This window comes from Pituophis catenifer, unplaced genomic scaffold (assembly GCF_029215685.1).
Source record: "Pituophis catenifer annectens isolate HBS135680 unplaced genomic scaffold, rPitCat1.0.hap2 SCAF_15, whole genome shotgun sequence".
NCBI lineage: Eukaryota > Metazoa > Chordata > Lepidosauria > Squamata > Colubridae > Pituophis > Pituophis catenifer.
The window spans coordinates 10,565,977-10,586,431 of record NW_027256895.1 but is presented as its reverse complement, the minus strand read 5'-3'; the positions used below and the strand labels follow the sequence as shown (position 1 = coordinate 10,586,431).

Below are 20,455 nucleotides of genomic sequence, written 5' to 3'. Positions count from 1 at the left end.
TGCATTTCTTTCTGGTTTCTTCAAAAGAACATGATCAAGGAAAATGTTTTATCTAAAAACACAGCTGTTGAAGTTTGATTCTCGGTGCATGTTTTCTTTCCCTTATCTTTACACTCTTTCCTAAACTGTTTATACGTAGCTAATTTACTTACTGAACTATAAATACCTGCCTTTCCCCCCCTAAAGGATCGGTGAATAAAAATGCTAAATCCAGTGGAAACATCTGGCTCACTGTATAAAGAACCAGAATAATAAAGTGTCTTTGGAGATTCTCAATCATGCAGGTCATGGTTGTCCCAAAGGTGCTTTTTCAAAAGACAACTGGAGTTTCTTGGGTTATTTTCCTTGAAAACGTTTCACTCCTCATCCTTTTTGGAAGCTTCTTGGAAGTGAAAAATACTCAAGGGAAAAATCAAGAAAGTCCAGTGCAGTTTTGGGACATAATGATAAAGCATTCCTCTCTTGATTGGTATGTGCTAGTATTTGTGCATGGGTGTACAAGTGTTTCTCTAATGTGTTGTGAAAATGATGTGTGTAATGTGTGTGCAAAGAAATTGATAGGTGAATGCCCTGATGGCCTCTTTTATCTGAAGCAATATGTAAATCAGGGCACAATTTCCCCTTTAAAGCAGCCAGGGGATTTCCTGTAACACAAAGTTTGAGCCCTTTCCTGAATCCTTTGCTGTTGATTCCCCTCCATTCATTAGAGGGAGCAAGAATGACTCTGTGGCCAAAGTTGGTCTTCTTACTAGCAGTCCTTCAAGGTAATACTTCCCCTATAGTATTTCCTTCAGTTTGCTGTTCTTCTATACAGAGATGTCACTAAAACTCCTTTCTTTCTAGGTGTGCAATCACAAGCCCAGTTGGTGGAGTCTGGAGGGGATGTGAGAAGACCTGGAGAGTCCCTCCGTCTCTCCTGCCAAGGTTCTGGATTCACCTTCAGTAGCTACCACATGTACTGGGTGAGACAGGCTCCAGGGAAAGGACTGGAATGGGTTTCATGGATATATCCAAGTTCATCTAGCATTTACTACTCAGACAAAGTCAAGGGTCGCTTCACCACCTCCAGGGACAATGCCAAAAGCCAGCTGTATCTGCAATTGAACAATCTGAAACCAGAAGACACGGCTATCTATTACTGTACTGGAGACACAGTGAGAGGAAGTGAATCAGATGCTAAACAAAAACCTCCAGAGCAGCTCTTCAACTTGATTCAGCCCCAGATCCTGGATTGGCTAACTAGGATTCACCACCATATAGTGATATTTTTAGGATTCTTTTGTCCTAGGTATCCCGTAAGATAGTGTGCTGGAAGACCATGAAGATTGAAGAAAAGGGCTTGTAAATCCCAGTTTTAGCCTCACTCTTTGCAAAGTGATCTGACTTCTGAGGGAAAAAAAATGAATGGATTTTTCTCCTTCACTATCATGGCAGAAATCTGAAAATGAAACTTCAGGATAATCTTTTTAAACATCCAAACTGCCATTCACATATTGAGGAAACATCTGGACCTAAAGAATCTCCTCAGAGGATTAGAAAAATGGGTCCTCTCCTCACTTTGGACACCAGGCGGCAATGTTGACACAGAAAACTCCATGGCTTATGGGTTAGGGTAGTTGAGGGAATAAATCAATTCTAAATAGATATTGTCTCATTTTGGAGGTATGATAGTTGTTTTTTGTGTATTTATTCACTGAAAACCTCTCAAGAAAAACCCACCTCTCAGAAGGCTGCATTCCTCCCTGTGAAAAACAAAAGTTTTATTTTTAAAAAGGATGTGTATCATTTCTGTTTCTGTCATCACAAAAACTGTCCAGGTAGTTCAAATCATTCATCAAATGGGGGGATGGGGGGAGGAAACGGATGTTTTTCCCAGTTTGGTGAACACGCAAAAAAAGTTTTAAAAATGGACATTAGATATGTACACTAATCCAGAAGACTTTGAGGGTAAAACTACATTTGGAAGCAGAAACTTTTCTCTTTGGACTAATGGACGAAAGACTAGATTTTTTAAAATAAAACTTTGATTTTAAATATGATAACTGTGGGGAGGATATTATTTCCTTAAAAATGGAAAGACTCAGAATGCAGCGATTCAAGGTGAAGATGATGGAATGTCCAGAGAACGCTAAACTAAAATTTTGGGTTAGAAAATCATTTATAAATTTTGCATGAAAGAGAAAAACATGCATGATTAGTGGTTTTGATGACTACAAAAAAAAAATGGATAATAGAAAAACATAAGCTTTTTTTCATAATTAGAATTAATATTATAAATGTACTTATATTTGGAGCAGAAGAAACACCGAGATCCTTTTTGTTTCTTTTCAGCCCAAGTCCCCATTTTTAATCTTCCTTCCTTCCTTCCTTCCTTCCTTCCTTCCTTCCTTCCTTCCTTCCTTCCTTCCCTCCCTCCCTCCCTGCCTCCCTCACCCCCATCTCTCCCTCCCTTCCTTTCCGTCCTTCCTTTTACAAAGTGGTTTATTTTACACTATGTATTTCTGCTGACGTTTTAAATTACAATTATTATTATTATTACTTTTGTCCTTATTATTATCATTTCAGTTTTTATCCCTGTCCATGCTGGCAAATCAACACTGATCAACAACTGATAACAAGACCAAACAAAATAGCATCTAAAAGAAAAAATGACCTTGGTCTCCTTGGTCTTTATTTTAGTTATTCTCATTTAATGATTGCTTTCACTTTTCTTAAAACTGAAAAGTTTTAAAGTTAAATCAACACTGTAGGGAGTATGCAAGAAAACTACCGTATTTTCCGGCGTATAAGACGACTTTTTAACCCAGGAAAATCATCTCAAAAGTCGGGGGTCGTCTTATACGCCGGGTACCCGAATCTGAGTTGCTGGCGCTGACCGATGACACTTTGGGAGCGCTGGCAACATTGAGGGGAAGCTGTACTCCGAATTAGTTCCAACCTACAAGAGGTGCCAGGCAGTGCGCGGCCCACGAGAAAGGAACGCGTCCCCACTCTACCCCGGAATTCGGGTCACCTTCCTTCCTTTCCCAGCAGTCCACGGTGAAAGCGGCGGCGCGGTTGACCTGGGCCAGCGCCTTGCACACCAGGCTCTGAGTCTCCATTATGAGAAGCTCCATGCGACTTCGCATGTCTCCGCCCCAGTCGCGCAGCTCTCGCAATCCGCTCACCGGAGGAGCCATGAAGTGCTCGCACCGCCTTGCCAGATCTTCCTCGTCCTCCTTTCCCCATGGCTTTTCCCGCTGTAATTGCTGCTGCTGCTGCCGCCGAGGCTGCTCCTTCATCTCCGCCCACCGCACCAGACCCAGCCCGGCCAGCACCGCCGTGGCTCCCGCAGTCCAAGCGGATCGGCACCCAGGCTCGCAGGCGAAGGGTGGGAGTGCGCAGCGATCGACGCCGATCGCTGCCACCCACCATCGCCCCAACGGGAAGAACTGCCCAGCAGCGATTCCAAGGAGCCCGAAGCGAACATCCTGGAGCAGCGCAGGCCGGCCCGGAGGCTTAAACCCCGGGAGCCCAGGTGCCGAACCCGGCACAGCAGAAAAGACATGACAGCCGGTGCCCAGTTCCTTCTGCAGCCATCCGGATCAGCGGCCGGGCTCGCAGGCGAAGGGTGGGAGTGCACAGCGCACTTTCCTGGCTTGGCGCCGATCCGGACGGCTGCAGAAGGAACTGGGCACCGGCTGTCATGTCTTTTCTGCTGTGCCGGGTTCAGCACCTGGGCTCCCGGGGTTTAAGCCTCCGGGCCGGCCTGCGCTGCTCCAGGATATTCGCTTCGGGCTCCTTGGAATCGCTGCTGGGTGGTTCTTCCCGTTGGGGCGATGGTGAGTGGACTGCGGGAGCCACGGCGGACTCCTTCCCCACGAGGTATTGCTCTGCATTTCACCACCTCTTCCAGGCTCGCAGCCACCCACCATCGCCCCAACGGGAAGAACCGCCCAGCAGCGATTCCAAGGAGCCCGAAGCGAACATCCTGGAGCAGCACGGGCTGGCCCAGAGGCTTAAACCCCGGGAGCCCAGGTGCCGAACCCCGCACAGCAGAAAAGACATGACAGCCGGTGCCCAGTTCCTTCTGCAGCCATCCGGATCAGCGTCCGGGCTCGCAGGCAAAGGGTGGGAGTGCACAGCGCATTTTCCTGGCTTGCTTACCTTAGCTCAGTGGTTGGGGGTCAAACAACCCTTTCACAGGGGTTTTGATGGTGGTGCAATACAGAAAAACGAGCGCAACCTTCGCCATCCGGAATGAATGGTGTTGTTGTGGCGGTGGGGGAGGCGGCGGCAGAAGCGGGAAGAAGCGGCGTTTGCGATGGCTGGAAGCTGTGGGAGTGAAGCACTACTTTCATTTGTACGGCAGCAGCATTCCGCCTTGGTATATTTGTGTCAGGAGTGGCGCAAGGCAGCCTTTGTTTTCTGCTGCCTGGGACTCAGAGTGGTAAATGGCGTCTGATCCGGAGAGCTGCTGGATTTTGCTCTCTAATCCGGATGCCAAATCGGCCCCCTGCAAACTCTCGTCTCTCAAGGAGCGCTCCCTGAAGCGGGGCTGGAAACTTTGGTTGGACTGCTTGAGAGAGGAGAGCTTGCAGGGGGGCGATCTGGTGTCTGCAACGGAGAGCGGCATCCAGCTTTTTCTCTCCGCTATAAGAGCGCTGTAAGAGCGGCAGCCCTCATCTCCTAATGTTTGGGACTCGGAGTGGTAAATGGTGACTGGTCCGGGGAGCAGCTGGATTTTGCAGTCCCAAGCATTAGGAGATGAGGGCTGCCGCTCTTACAGCGCTCTTACAGCGGAGAGAAAAAGCCGGATGCCGCTCTCCGTTGCAGACACCAGATCGCCCCCCTGCAAGCTCTCCTCTCTCAAGCAGTCCAACCAAAGTTTCCAGCCCCGCTTCAGGGAGCGCTCCTCGAGAGACGAGAGTTTGCAGGGGGCCGATCTGGCATCCAGATTAGAGAGCAAAATCCAGCTGCTCTCTGGATCAGACGCTATTTACCGCTCTGAGTCCCAAGCAGCAGGAAACAAAGGCTGCCTTGCGCCGCAAATATAGCAAGGCAGAATCCTGATGCTGCACTTTCAGCAGACAGATGAGGGCTGCCTTGGCCATCGGCTGGCGCAAATATACCAAGGCGAATGCTCATGCCGCACAAGTTCAAGTAGTGCTTCGCTCCCACACTTCTTCCGGCCCTCAGTCTCTCAGGGAGATGCTTGACTTCCTCTCAGCCCCAAGACACTGGCTGGCCCATGAGATGAGAGAGAGAGAGAATGAGAGAGAAAGAGAGAGAATCAGAATGAGACAGAGAGAGAAAGAGACAAAGAATGAAAGAGAGAATGAGAGAGAGAATCAGAATGAGACAGAGAGAGAAAGAGACAAAGAATGAAAGAGAGAATGAGAGAGAGAGAATCAGAATGAGACAGAGAGAAAGAGACAAAGAATGAAAGAGAGAGAAAGACAGAATGAAAGAGAATGAGAGAAAGAGACAGAGAGAATCAGAGAGAGAGAGTGAGAGAGAGAGAATGAGAGACAGAGAAAGAGACAGAATCAAAGAGAACCAAAGAATCAGAGAGAGAATGAGAGAGAGGGAGAGAAAATGAAAGAGAATCAGAATGAGAGAATCAGAATGAGAGGGAGAGAGTGGGGAGAGAGAGAAAGAGGGGGAGAGAGAAAGAGAATGAGAGAGAAAGAGTGGGAGAGAGAGAAAGAGAAAGAGGGGGAGGGAGAAAGAGAAAGTGGGGGGGAGAGAAAGGGGGACAGAGAGAAAGAGAGAATGAGAGAGAGTGGGGGGGGAGAAAGAGAGAAAGAGAGTGGGAGAAAGAGAGAAAGGGGGGAGAAAGAGAATGAGAGAGAAAGAGTGGGAGAGAGAGAAAGAATGAGAAAGAGGGGAGAGAAAGGGAAAGAGTGGGGGAAAGAAAGAATGAGAAAGAGGGGGAGAGAGAAAGAGAATGAGAGAGGGGGGAGAGAGAAAGAGAGAATGAGAAAGAGTGGGAGAGAAAGAAAGAGAGGGAGAGAGAGAAAGCGAAAATGAGAGAGAGAGAAAGAGAGAATGAGAGAGAAAGAGTGGGAGACAGAGAGAGAGAGAGACAGAGAGGATGGAGAGTGCCTGAAGGACCCCATCCCGTACTGGGAGTCCAGGTGCTTCAGCAAGCGGGGCACTGGATTCGTATTAGTGGTCTGCGAAATTTAAAATTATGAAGTTGGTGGTCCCTGAGGTCCAAAAGGTTGGGGACCCCTGGCCTAAGACCATCGGAAAACACATATTTTTGATGGTTTTAGGAATAACTTTATCGTTGGGGGTCACCACAACATGAGGAACTGTATTAAAGGGTCGCAGCATTAGGAAGGTTGAGAACCACTGCCTTAGTTGCTTGCCTTGCTTCGCTTGCCTGAATCCATTCCATCAGCAAGCAACTCCCTGCCTGCAACCAAGCAGGCAGGGAGTTGTGGACTTCAACTCCCAGAATTCCTCAGCCAGCAAAACAAAGCTGGCTGAGGAATTTTGGGAGTTGAAGTCTACAAGTCTTAAAGTTGCCAAGGTTGGAGACCCCTGTACTATTGGGTACCGTAAGTTTTTTTCCCCTTTGGGATCTTTAAAAAAAAATAGTTAATTGGGGTTTTTTTTAGTTCTTTTTTAGACCTAGCCATTTAAAGTTTAGGAAGTTTTAAATTTAGCTTTCATATAAAAATAAAAATAAAATAAAATAAAATAATATTTGTGCAGCTTTCTGAGATTTAGTGTGTTTCTGTAGTGTTTCACTCTAACTACACAAACACACAAAATCTCACAAAGCTGTATGTGGAATTTTGTGTGTGTGAAGCGTGAAAGTTGGGTTTTTGGGCTTTTTGTGGCTGTGTGAAGTTCCTGCTTGTTGCAGGGGCCATTTTGGGTCTAGCACAGCTGCTTTTACATTGTGGGTGAGCCAGTTGATGTTTTTTTAATTTTTATTTGGTGTGCGTTGGAAGAGGGGTAGTCTTATACGGCGAGTATAGCCCAAACCCTATATTTTAACAGGAAAAGTAGGGGGTCGTCTTATACGCCCAGTCGTCTTATACGCCGGAAAATACGGTATATGGCGAATGCAGAGGTGATTTCTTTTATCTCAACCAATATGCAAATCAAGTCGCAATTTCCCCCTTAAAGAGCCAGTCGGTTTTCCTTTTCAGGCTACACCCACCAAAACAAAGTTTGTGCATTTTCCCAAATCCTTTCTGATCAACTCCCCACCATTCATTGCACAGAGCAAAAATGCTTCTATGGCTGAACTTGGTATCCTTACTGGCAGTCCTCCGTGGTAATAGTTTCCTCTCTATTCAGTTTCTTTCCATTTTAATTCTTTTATACAGAAGAGATTATTGTTACATCTTTCTTTTTAGGTGTCAAGTCTCAAGCCCAGTTGGTGGAGTCTGGAGGGGATGTGAGACGACCTGGAGAATCCCTCCGTCTCTCCTGCCAAGCCTCTGGGTTCACCTTCAGCAGCTATTACATGTACTGGGTGAGACAGGCTCCAGGGAAAGGCCTGGAATGGGTTTCAGAGATATATCCAACTTCATCTAGCATTTACTACTCAGACAAAGTCAAGGGTCGCTTCACCACCTCCAGGGACAATGCCAAAAGCCAGCTGTATCTGCAGCTGAACAATCTGAAACCAGAAGACACGGCTATCTATTACTGCACTAGAGACACAGTGAGAGGAAGTGAATCTGAAGCTAAACAAAAACCTCCAGATCAGCTCTTCAACTTGATTCAGCCCCAGAGCCCCAGATCCTGGATTGGCTAATTAGGATTCACCACCACATAGTGAGATTTTTGAGATTCTTTTGTCCTGGGTATCCTGTTAGATTGTATGCTGGAAGACCATGAAGATTGAGGAAAAGGGCTTCAAAATTCCAGTTTCCTTCCCTGTTTGCAAAGTGATCTGACTTCTGAGGGAAAAAAAATGAATGGAATTTTCTCCTTTGCTATCATGGCAGAAATCTGAAAATGAAACATGAGGATGATCTTTCTAAACATCCAAACTGTCATCCACATTTTGAGGAAACATCTGGACCAAAAGAATCTCCTCAGAGGATCAGAAAGATGGGTCCTCTGCTCACTTTGGACACCAGGGGGCAATGTTGACACACAAAACTCCATGGCTTATGAGGGAAGGTGGGGGAGGGAATAAATCAATTCTTAATAGATATTGTCTCATTTTGGAGGTCTTGTAGTTGTTATTTCAATAATTCTTTTGTTATTGTTAAAATATAACAAAAAAAATTCCACATTTCCAAAGGCTACAATCCTCCCTTTGAAGCAGAAAAGTTTTTTTAAAAAGGATGCGTATCTTTTCTGGCTTTGTCACCAGAAAAACTGTGATGAAATGAATAGGGGGGGGGGGGAAAGGAAAGGGATGTTTTACCAAGTTTGGTCAACTTTGAAAAAAAGCTTTTAAAAAACGGACATTAGATAGGTACTAATCCAGAAGATTTTAAGGATAAAGCTAAAATTGAAAGCACTGAAGGTTTTCTCTTTGGACTAATTGACGAGCAAGTAGGAAAAAAATCATAAAAAGTGGCTTTTGTATATGATATCTGCAGGGAGAATATTATATCCTTAAAAATGGAAAGACTCATTGTCACTCACAATGGAGCAATAGGAGGTGAAAACGATGGAATCTGCAGAGAAGGTTGAACTAAAATTTTTCGGTAGAACGTTATTTATAAGCTTTGCATGAAACAGAAAAACACACAGTCATGATTTGTGGTTTTGATGATTACAAAAAATTGAATAATAGAAAAACATGAGCTCATTTTAGTTAATATTATAAATATACTTATATTTTCTGCAGAAGAAATAGCGACAACCTTTGTTCTGTTTCTTTTCATTCTCATTCTGAACTTTAAAATTTCCTTCCTTCCTTCCTTCCTTCCTTCCTTCCTTCCTTCCTTCCTTCCTTCCTTCCTTCCTTCCTTCCTTCCTTCCTTCCTTCCTCCCTCCCTCCCTCCCTCCCTCCCTCCCTCTCTTCCATCCATCCTTTCACAAAGTACTTTATTATATATATTATAGATAACAGCATATTCTATACTGTTTTTGGTGACTTTTTAAAATTGCAATTGCTATTATGATTACTTTTGTCATTATTATTATTATTATTTCAATTTTTATGGTTGTCCATTTTGGCGAAATGGACAACCTTACTTCTGGAGAAGTAACAACTGATAAAAACACCACACAAAGTAGCGTCTAGAACAAAAATGAACTTGGTCTGCATTCAGTCCTTTTGGGGTTTGTTCGAAAGGTCATATTAAAGAGGAAAATGTATAAAACCTTTCCTGAACTTAGATGTGCTTCTGTTTCCATGTTTCTTAACATGCCCGTTTCAATTGTTCCTAGAGCTTGTACATCATTTGTTTTCTTTGAATCATTTTTTTTTATTACTCTAACTTAAAGGGTGCTTTCACTTTTCTTAAAACTGACAAGTTTTAAAGTTAAATCAACACTGTAGAGAGTATGCAAGAAAACTACTGTATAAGGCGAATGCATTGGTGAGTTCTTTTATCACAACCAATATGTAAATCAAGTCACAATTTCCCCCTTAAAGAGCCAGTCGGTTTTCCTTTTCAGGCTACACCCACCAAAACAAAGTTTGTGCACTTTCCCGAATCCTTTCTGATCAACTCCCCGCCATTCATTGCACAGAGCAAAAATGCTTCTGTGGCTGAACTTGGTATCCTTACTGGCAGTCCTCCATGGTAATTGTTTCCTCCCTATTCAGCTTCTTTCCGTTTTAATTCTTGTATACAGAAGAGATTATTAATAAATCTTTCTTTTTAGGTGTCCAGTCTCAAGTCCAGTTGGTGGAGTCTGGAGGAGATGTGAGAAGACCTGGAGAGTCCCTCCGTCTCTCCTGCCAAGCCTCTGGATTCACCTTCAGCAGCTATGACATGGGCTGGGTGAGACAGGCTCCAGGGAAAGGCCTAGAATGGGTAGCATATATAGGAACATCCTCATCCCCGATTCGCTACTCCAATAAAGTCCAGGGACGTTTCACCATCTCGAGGGATGATTCCCGCAGTCAGCTGCATTTGCAAATGAACAATCTAAAAACAGAGGACACGGCAGTTTATTACTGTGCAAGAGACACAGTGAGAGGAAGTGAATCAGACACCAAACAAAATCCTTCTCATCAGAGCAGCTGTAGAAATTGAGTTGATGACAGAAAGCTGAATTTGTGTAATTGGAACAGCCAATAAATCTCTTTGCAAGCTCAAGGCTGATCCTGGCCTAAATAGTGTGGAACCTGGTTAGCAGTTTGGTAGGGAGAAAACAAACAATCTATGGCCAGTAGTTGAAACTGGGTACTTTTTGAAAAGTTAAAATGTATTTCAAGGCATAAATATGGATTGATGTCCCATAATTCATCCTTGATATATTTTGCAGTTCTGTCCACTTTGATTTGCAGTATTGACAATTCTCCTCAATCAAATTCCATTGTATATTTTGCTCTTTCTTCATGTTTTCTACATTAGTATGTATTCAATTCCCATAATCCTGAAGCTCTGGCTGAGCCAAGGGAGGGAAACAGTGGTCACGGAAAACCTTCCCTTCCAGAGGTTCTCTGAGACTGAATATTTTGGAGTGTCTTCCTACCTTGATAGCTCCTGCTACAACTTCATATTTTATAGAATAGGGATTTTGACTTGTCATTCTTCCCACTAACAATTGGGAGTGAGAACAACTGGAATCTCTCCATCACTTTGCTTAACAGGGAAGTTAAAGTGGGGAAAAAATACCTGGCAGTATCGTCTTGTAGTTTTGGAGATGTGACCAAGTGAAATCAGTCCCAGAACGTCCACATTGCAATAAACCAATGTTCTATTCTAAGGACTATGTATATTTGATTAGAGTTCTGGCATGAAGCCATAAGAAATGGTCAGAGGAGGTCCAGTGTATCTAAATATGGAATTCTTCCAAAATAAATAAAAAGTGGAATATGGAAACATGGAATATACTTTGAACTTCCAGTATGTTTGTCTATGCAAGGCCTTTCCCTATTTGCATCCCACATGAGTCAAATAGACCCTGGCAACACTTTCCCCTTTCCTATTTTTTCCCCTTCTGCCTGTAATCCTTGCCTGGCTTCTCATCCATTCCTATGAACAAGAAGGATATAACAGCTTTGTTTAGATGGAAGTGAACTGACCAGATCAGCTGTTAGGGATGGTTTAGAATAGAAGATCTGGATGTGTTTTATTTATTTATTTATTTTTTTGAAACATTATTCCATGATTTCATTGGGTTTGGGGAAATGAACAAGAGTACCTCACCCCAGATAATAAAATCTGTCATAGACTCACAGTGGAAAGAGGAATGATCAGTGACTTTTGGAAGAGTTCTCTGAAAGGATCTCAAGGAAATTGAACATCTCAGGAGGCTGCAACTCACGTTGTGTCTGAGATACAATAGATGTCATCTATAGAACAAACTGAGTTATTTGGGGAATACAAAGTACTACATTTGTATTTCTCAATCCACAAGGAGAATACACATGACAGCGTTGTTATTAATAGTATTAGCATTGGTAGAATTTGTATTAATATCATTTCAATTTGCATGCCTATCCATCTTAAGGAATCATCTCTGGGCAATTACAGCTTATAATTGGAATGTCTTTAATAAACCGCTCAGATAAAACCAATGTAATAGGACCCCACTGTGTCCAGCTATTTCTACTCTGCCTGTAATTTTTTTCATTAATAGTTTGTGACTTCAACATCTGAGTGCAATTCACCTGTGGCTTAGAAATTGTGCCTTATGGCTTAGTCTGCATGCATTTCTTTCTGGTTTCTTCAAAAGAACATGATCAAGGAAAATGTTTTATCTAAAAACACAGCTGTTGAAGTTTGATTCTCGGTGCATGTTTTCTTTCCCTTATCTTTACACTCTTTCCTGAACTGTTTATACGTAGCTAATTTACTTACTGAACTATAAACCTGCCTTTTCCCCCCTAAAGGATCAGTGAATAAAAATGGTAAATCCAGTGGCTCACTGAAGCTTCTACGTCATTTCTTTTCTTTGAATCATTTTTTCTTTGTTTTTATTAGTCTAATTTAAAGGGTGCTTTCTCTTTTCTTAAAACTGAAAAGTTTTAAAGTTAAATCAACACTGTAGAGAGTATGCAAGAAACTTATAAGGTGAATGCATTGGTGAGTTCTTTTATCTCAACCAATATGCAAATCAAGTCACAATTTCCCTGATAAAGAGCCAGTGGTTTTCCTTTTCAGGCTACACCCACAAAAACAAAGTTTGTGCACTTTCCCGAATTCTTTCCGATCAACTCCCCACCATTCATTGCACAGGGCAAAAATGCTTCTGTGGCTAAATTTGGTATCCTTACTGGCAGTCCTCCATGGTAATTGTTTCCTCCCGATTCAGCTTCTTTCCATTTTAATTCTTATATATAGGAGATCTCACTGAAACTCCTTTCTTTTTAGGCGCCAAGTCTCAAGTCCAGTTTGTGGAGTCTGGAGGGGATGTGAGAAGACCTGGAGAGTCCCTCCGTCTCTCCTGCCAAGCCTCTGGGTTCACCTTCAGCAGCTACAGGATGGACTGGGTGAGACAGGCACCAGGGAAAGGCCTGGAATGGGTAACATGGATTTACTCAGGTAGCATTTACTACTCAGACAAAGTCAACGGACGCTTCACCACCTCCAGGGACGATTCCCGCAGCCAGTTGTATCTGCAAATGAACAGCCTCAAACCAGAGGACACAGCTGTCTATTACTGTGTGAGAGACACAGTGAGAGGAAGTGAATCTGAAGCTAAACAAAAACCTCCAGATCAGCTCTTCAACTTGATTCAGCCCCAGATCCTGAATTGGCTTGTCAGATGTAAATGCCTTATTCTATAATGTGTAAATAATATATGAACGGGGTATCAGGGGTTAACTTATTCTTCACTTCTTAATGTATTCATGATTCACCACTCCCACATCTAGCTCCACCCATTATATATATAAGGAGCTGTTTGCCCCCATTTGCTTGCTTCTACCTATGAATATTCAGTGAATATAGAATGCCTATTGTAAATAAAAGGAGATATATTTAAACCTTTAACTCTTACTAAATTTATTGAGTCTGATCCTGAAAAATATTGCAACAAGCTGGTAGCAGAGGATGGTTAATTGACTCAATAAAAATTAAAAATGTCTAAGAAAGATAGGCCCAACACCAGGGCATACAGCAAAGAAATAGAAACAGAACAAGAAATAATCAACGAATCCACAAATGCGATTTCGAGAGAATCTGAAGAATACACCACTGAAGACGAAGAAATAATAGATGAAAATGATGATGAGGAGGAAATCGAAATAGAGAATAACGAACTCAGGTCAGAAATATTAAAACTATTGAAGAGCCAGAAGAACGATGAAAGCCTCATCGCGAACCTCCAAGATATGCTGAAGAACAGCGGAGCAGCGAGAGAGAAGAACATCACTAATGAAAAATCAAAAGACACCAAAATAGTGAGTGATATGACTACAGAAAATATTGTTGTGAAGAAGAAAACCGGTGATCCCGCGCGAAATTTTGAATGGCAGCCATCTTGGTTTCAACAGACCTCCAGGGTGAGCGAAGCAGAGCCAATCAGAAAGCTCAATTCAAAATTTCTGGCGCGAAAAACATCAGACAACGAAAATGAAAAAGAAGACTCTAACACCTCTGAAGAATCAGAATCGGAAAGTGAAGGGGATTCAACAAACAAACAAATAAAATCAGCAATGAAAACGCTTTTTGCTGCTTTTGGACCAAAACTAGAAATTACAAAAAAGCTAACGAAGAAGCGAGCGAGCAAGCCAATGCCTCAAGACCTGCCCGCTCCCATTCTGACTACGAGAGCGACGACGCCCGAACCCAGAGAGCCCTGCCGATACCGCCCCGCGCCACAGACCGAAGCAAGCACCAACACCGTCAAAGGAAGAAGAAGAGCAGCCGCCATAGTCAAGACTCCCAAAATCGAGCCAGAGACCAATTCGTCTGAGGAGGAGCAGAACAAGTGAGCCGCAACGAGGAGAACCTCTCACGACGACTCCGTGGAAGAAATGAACAACGCGCATGCGCAAGACTACGCAGACGGTCCGGGAAGACATGAACTGGCGAGGAGACCGTGCAGACTCGTTGCGAGCATCCCCACGCCGTTTTGTAACTTTCTACATTTGCGAGACCACGGACTACCTCAGGTTGTAAGTAATGGACCTAATAATGTCGGAAATTTACCCAGTGACTTCCCAAAGCTAAGGATAGATGGCATTAATTTGCAAGAATGGTATCAGCAGCTCCAGGTTGTCTTTATGAAGGAAAACTTACTGTTTTTTATCACTAGTCCCCCAAAAAGACCTTGGACTCTAAAAATAGACTGCTTACACCATAGAGCATTTTTCTTATTAATATCTAGCGTGTCTCCTGCAATGTATCATAGCATTAAGCAAAATATGACTGTATCAGAAATTATTCAATGCATGTTCAATTTGTTTTACAGTGACAGTGTAGCTACCACCACAAGGATGTCTAAAGATTTCTTTTCATCTAGGATAAAACCAGGGGTTTCCATAAGTGAGCATTTAGTATCTTTAAACAAAATAAGAGCTGAGCTGCATTTAAGCGGGGAGGTGATTTCAGATCAAACAATGAAAAGTGTTATTATCAACTCACTTGATCCATCATGGGACAATTATATGTCACATTTAGACACAATCAATCTAGGATACTTATCCATAGAAAGTCTATCCAATAAATTAATAGCAGAAGACAATTCAAGAAGGAATCGTTCTAACAATCACATAGAACACAAACCATATAGGAAAGTAGCTTTTCAAGAAAAATATAATGAAACATTTAAATGTCACAACTGTGGATCCAGGGAACACAATAGAAGAGATTGCCCCAAAATTTCAAAAGAAAGACATAGGTCAGAATATAGAAACAAATACAATTATAGACAGTCTTCCATAGATAGACATAGATACAGAAGCCCACCAAATTACAAAGACAATAGAGGGGGCAGAGATAATTCAAAGGATAGAAAATCTGGTTCATTGAATGGATTAAATAAACAAGACAACACTAACACACAGCAGAACGAAAATAGTAATTGGCTTATTGATTCTGGAGCAACTAATCACACCACTAATAACAGAGATATATTGTCTTCATTTGTAGAAGATAAATTTGTAATAAAGGTAGCTAACCAAGAAAAGGTTCAAGTGTTAGGCAGAGGGAATGTAATACTGCCAGGTCTAGGAAAAATAGAGGGGGTATTGCTAATACCTGAAATACCTCATAACATACTAAGTGCCATAAAACTAAGTAGAGATTCTGATATTAACATAGTTTTTTCTAAAGGAAAGGCGACTTTAGAGAAAAATAAAATAGATATGGGCACTGTAATAATTAAAGGAGGCCTACCTTATCTAATAACAAAGGAAAAATGGTTACACAACATTGATTCAAATATGGAAGATTGTATTGAAGTAGATGATGGAAACATTAGCAACAGTGACAATGATGAATGTAAAATATCTCATGATCACAAAGATGTACACAATGAAAAAAAACCAAAAATAGGTAAGCCAATTCATGATGAGTGTGCTCACATCTTACATAGGAAGTTAGGACATGCCAGTTTTCCTGTAGTACAAAAAATGACTGAACACGCAGAAGGTGTCAAAATAAAAAATTGTGAAAACTATTTGGAATGCTCAGTATGTAAATCTACAAAACTAAAGACTAGCCCCAGGCCAAGAAAATCCACCAGATCGACCAACCAAATTTTTGATTTAGTACACATGGACTTAGTTGGTCCACTAACTCCATCAATCACTTATAGAAAACGTTACTTCTTAACCATAGTAGACGATTATAGCCGTTATGGATTTGTCTATACATTAAAACACAAAGACGAAACCTTCCAAAAATTTAAAGAATTTTATAAACGCATAGAAACACAACACAATATCAGAATAAAACAAATTATGACAGATAGGGGATGTGAATTCATGTCTAAAGAATTCTCCCAATGGTTAAAGGACAGAGGAATGTTACATTACACGTCTAGTCCATTTTCTGCGTTCCAGAACGGGATTGTAGAGAGGAAGAACTCAACATTACAAACCATGATTAGATGCACATTGGAAGATGCTGGCTTAAGCAAACAATTCTGGTCAGAAGCCTTACATTATTCCAATTACACACAGAATAGAACCTGGTCCAGCATTATAAATAAAACACCATATGAAGTAATGTATAATAGAAAACCAAAATTGGCACACATGCACATATTTGGGGTCACTGCAGACGTACACATACCTAAGCAACTGAGAAGAAAGGGAGAAAACGTGTCCAGAAGACTCAGATTTATGGGATATGAGACAGGTACTAAAGGGTACAGATTCATTGATAGTAATAACAAATTTATAGTCTCCAGAACAGCTGTGTTCCATGAACAGGCCAACTGGTCTAAAATACATCTTAATGAAATATTTCCAAGTGACAACAAAGATACAAAATCTCAAGAGAAAGGGACCATAGAAAAGCAAAACATCAACAAATATAAAAACAAAACCAAAACATGGACAAATAGCCAACACAAAATAAAGACAGACACACTAACAAAAAAGGAAGCAAGATATTTGCATGATAACAATAGTAAACCTGAAAAAACAATTAGAAACACCAGAAATCAGATGCCAAATAAATATAAGGACTATATAATGCATATGGATGATGAGTCAAAGACACCTAATACATATGAGGAAGTGTTAAAACTCCCTCGTGAAGAAAAAGAAAAATGGGAATTAGCAATGAAAAAAGAAATGGAAAGCTTACAAGGACTAAATGTATTTACACCTGCAATCGCACCAAAGGATAAAACAATTATTGGTACCAGGTGGATATATAAAATTAAGAACTTAGAGGGAGGCAATACCCTATACAAAGCTAGACTAGTTGCACAAGGTTACGCACAAAAATATCCGGAGGATTACACTGACACGTACTCCCCCACAGTAAGAACCGAGAGTGTCAAAACAGCTCTAGTGGTAGCATCAGCACTTAATCTCGATGTATTCCAATATGACATACAGACTGCGTATCTACACGCAAAACTAGATAAGGAAATATATGTAAGAGCACCCCACAGTCAATACACAAACAGAAATGAGACTTGGTTGTTAAACAAGAGTTTATACGGGTTAAAACAATCTGGTAAACGATGGTATGATTGCTTAGTAAAAGTACTTAAAACCATGGACTTCAATGCCACCACTGCTGATAACTGTTTTTTCGTTAAAAAGGGTGATGATTACATGGAATTTGTATTGATATATGTGGATGACATTTTATACATAGGAAAACATAAAGAGAGAAGAGAAACTTTTGTAACTAAGCTAAATGAACATTTCTCATTGAAATCTTTAGGCAAAGTAAACAAATATCTTGGTGTTCAAATTAATAAAACAAAAAGAGGATTCAAACTTACTCAGAGAGATAAGATCATAGAGCTCTTAAACAAATGCAATCTAAGTAATGCCAAACCTTGCGATACTCCTATGCAAACTGACTTTCTAAGAAATACTGATGAATCATCCCCTGAATTCAAAGATAACACATTTTATAGATCAGTCATAGGTTCACTTCTTTATATATCTAATTGGACAAGACCAGATATCGCTTTACCCCTCAATTTATTATCCAGACATGTCAGCAAGCCAACAATGTACCACTGGGAAGCTGTTAAAAGAATATTAAGATATCTGAAAAGTACACTAGACTTTTGTTTAATGTTGGAACCTAACGATAATAAAGAACCAAAGCTTACATGTTATGCAGATGCAGACTGGGCTGGAGACACATCATGTAGAAAAAGTACATCTGGTTATATATTCCTCTTAAATGACTGTCCAGTTTACTGGTACACTGGCAAACAAGAATTAGTGGCCACTTCAACGACAGAAGCAGAATATGTTTGTTTATCTAAAGCTGCAAATAACCTTGTATGGTTTAATGATTTGATTTCAGATGTTTGGAAAAAACCTACTTTACCTTTTGTTATGCATGAAGATAATAAAGCAGCTATTGAAATATCCAGATCTGACGCCATTGGACAAAGGTCCAGACACATAGATATAAAATTTAAACATGTGAGACAATTATCTCAGGATGGATTTATTAAAGCTGTGCATTGTGAAACTTCAGAACAATTAGCTGACATATTGACAAAACCTTTACCTGCCAAGCAACATAAATACTTAACTTCTAAATTGTATGTTTTATACTGTCCTGAATCTGAATGTAATTGGTGTAGCATAACGAATCGGCATTTAGAGGGGGATTTGTCAGATGTAAATGCCTTATTCTATAATGTGTAAATAATATATGAACGGGGTATCAGGGGTTAACTTATTCTTCACTTCTTAATGTATTCATGATTCACCACTCCCACATCTAGCTCCACCCATTATATATATAAGGAGCTGTTTGCCCCCATTTGCTTGCTTCTACCTATGAATATTCAGTGAATATAGAATGCCTATTGTAAATAAAAGGAGATATATTTAAACCTTTAACTCTTACTAAATTTATTGAGTCTGATCCTGAAAAATATTGCAACATGGCTAATTAGGATTCACCACCATATAGTTAGATTTTTGAGATTGTTTTGTTTTGGGTATCCTGTAAGATAGTATGCTGGAAGACCATGAAGATTGAGGAAATGGGCTTCAAAATTCTAATTTCCTTCCTGTTTGCAAAGTGTTCTGACTTCTGAGGAAAAAACAAACAAACAAATGGGATTTTCTCCTTTGCTATCATGGCAGAAATCTGAAAATGAAACTTCAGGATAATCTTTTTAAACATCCAAACTGCCATTCACATATTGAGGTAGCATCTGGACCTAAAGAATCTCCTCAGAGAATTAGAAAAATGGGTCCTCTCCTCACTTTGGACACCAGGGGGCAATGTTGACACACAAAACTCCATGGTTTATGGGTGAGGGTGGGTTAGGGAATAAATCAATTCTATACAGATATTGTCTAATTTTGGAAGTGTGATAGTTGTTATTTCTATAATTCTTCCCTGAAAATATAACAAAAAAATTCCACATTTCCGAAGGCTACAGTCCTCCCTTTGAAGCAGAAAAGTTTTTTTATAAAAAAGGATGTGTATCATTTCTGGCTTTGTCACAAGAAAAACTGTCCAGATGGTTCAAATCTTTGATGAAATTAAAGGCGGGGGGGGGGGGGGGGAGGAGAAAAAAAAAGGAAAGGGATGTTTTTCCAGGTTTGGACAACATTGAAAAAAAGCTTTTAAAAAATGGACATTAGGTATGTACACTAATCCAGAAGATTTTGAGGATAATGCTGAAATTGAAAGCATTGAAGGTTTTCTCTTTGGACTAATTGACAAGCAGCTAGAAAAATAATATTAAAACAATAATATAACTGCAGAGAGGATATTATATCCTTAAAAATTGAATGACTCATGGCCACTCACAATGGAGCGATAGGAGATGATGGATCAGCAGAGAAGGTTAACTAACATTTTTGGTTAGAAAATTATTCATAAATTTTGCATGAAACAGGAAAACACACAGTCATGATTTGTGATTTTGATGATTAGAAAAACCGGATAATAGAAAAACATGAGTTCTTTTTACGTTAATATTATAAATGTACTTATATTTGCTGCAGAAGAAATACCGATACCGACATCCCTTTTTTTGTTTTTTCATTCTCATTCTCAACTTTCCTTCCTTCCTTCCTTCCTTCCTTCCTTCCTTCCTTCCTTCCTTCCTTCCTTCCTTCCTTCCCTCCCTCCCTCCCTCCCTCCCTCCCCCTCCCTCTCTCCCATTCATCCTTCCTTTCACAAAGTACTTTATTATATACATTATAGATAACAGTATATTCTCCACTGTTTTTGGTGATTTTTTAAAATTGCAATTGTTAGTATAAGTATTACTTTTGTCATTATTATTATTATTTCAATTTTTATCGCTGTCCATCTTGGCGAATCAACTCTGGAGAAGTAACAACTAATAAAAACACCACACAAAATAGCATCTAGAACAAAAAATGATCTTGGTCTGCTTTCAGTTCTTTTTGGGGTTTTTTCAAAATGTCATATGAAAGAGGAAAATGTATAAAACCTTTCCTGAATGTGCTGCTGTTTCTATGTTTTTTAACATGCCTGTTTCAAATGTTCCTAGTGCTTGTTCATCATTTGTTCACTGGAATCACTTTTTCTCCATTTTTATTACTCTAACTTAAAGGTTGCTTTCACTTTTCTTAAAACTGAAAAGTTGTAACATAAATCAACACTGTAAGGAGCATGCAGGAAAACTATAAGGCGGAATGCAGAGGTGAGTTCTTTTATCTCAACCAATATGCAAATCAAGTCACAATTTCCCCCTTAAAAGACCCAGTCGGTTTTCCTTTTCA

General features: G+C 40.7%; 1 pseudogene; it reads left to right on the top strand.

Annotated features, from left to right (window-relative positions):
* The first annotated feature begins 718 nt into the window (after positions 1 to 718).
* LOC139324347 (uncharacterized) lies at positions 719 to 12,415 on the top strand (annotated as a pseudogene).
* The last annotated feature ends 8,040 nt before the right edge of the window (positions 12,416 to 20,455 follow it).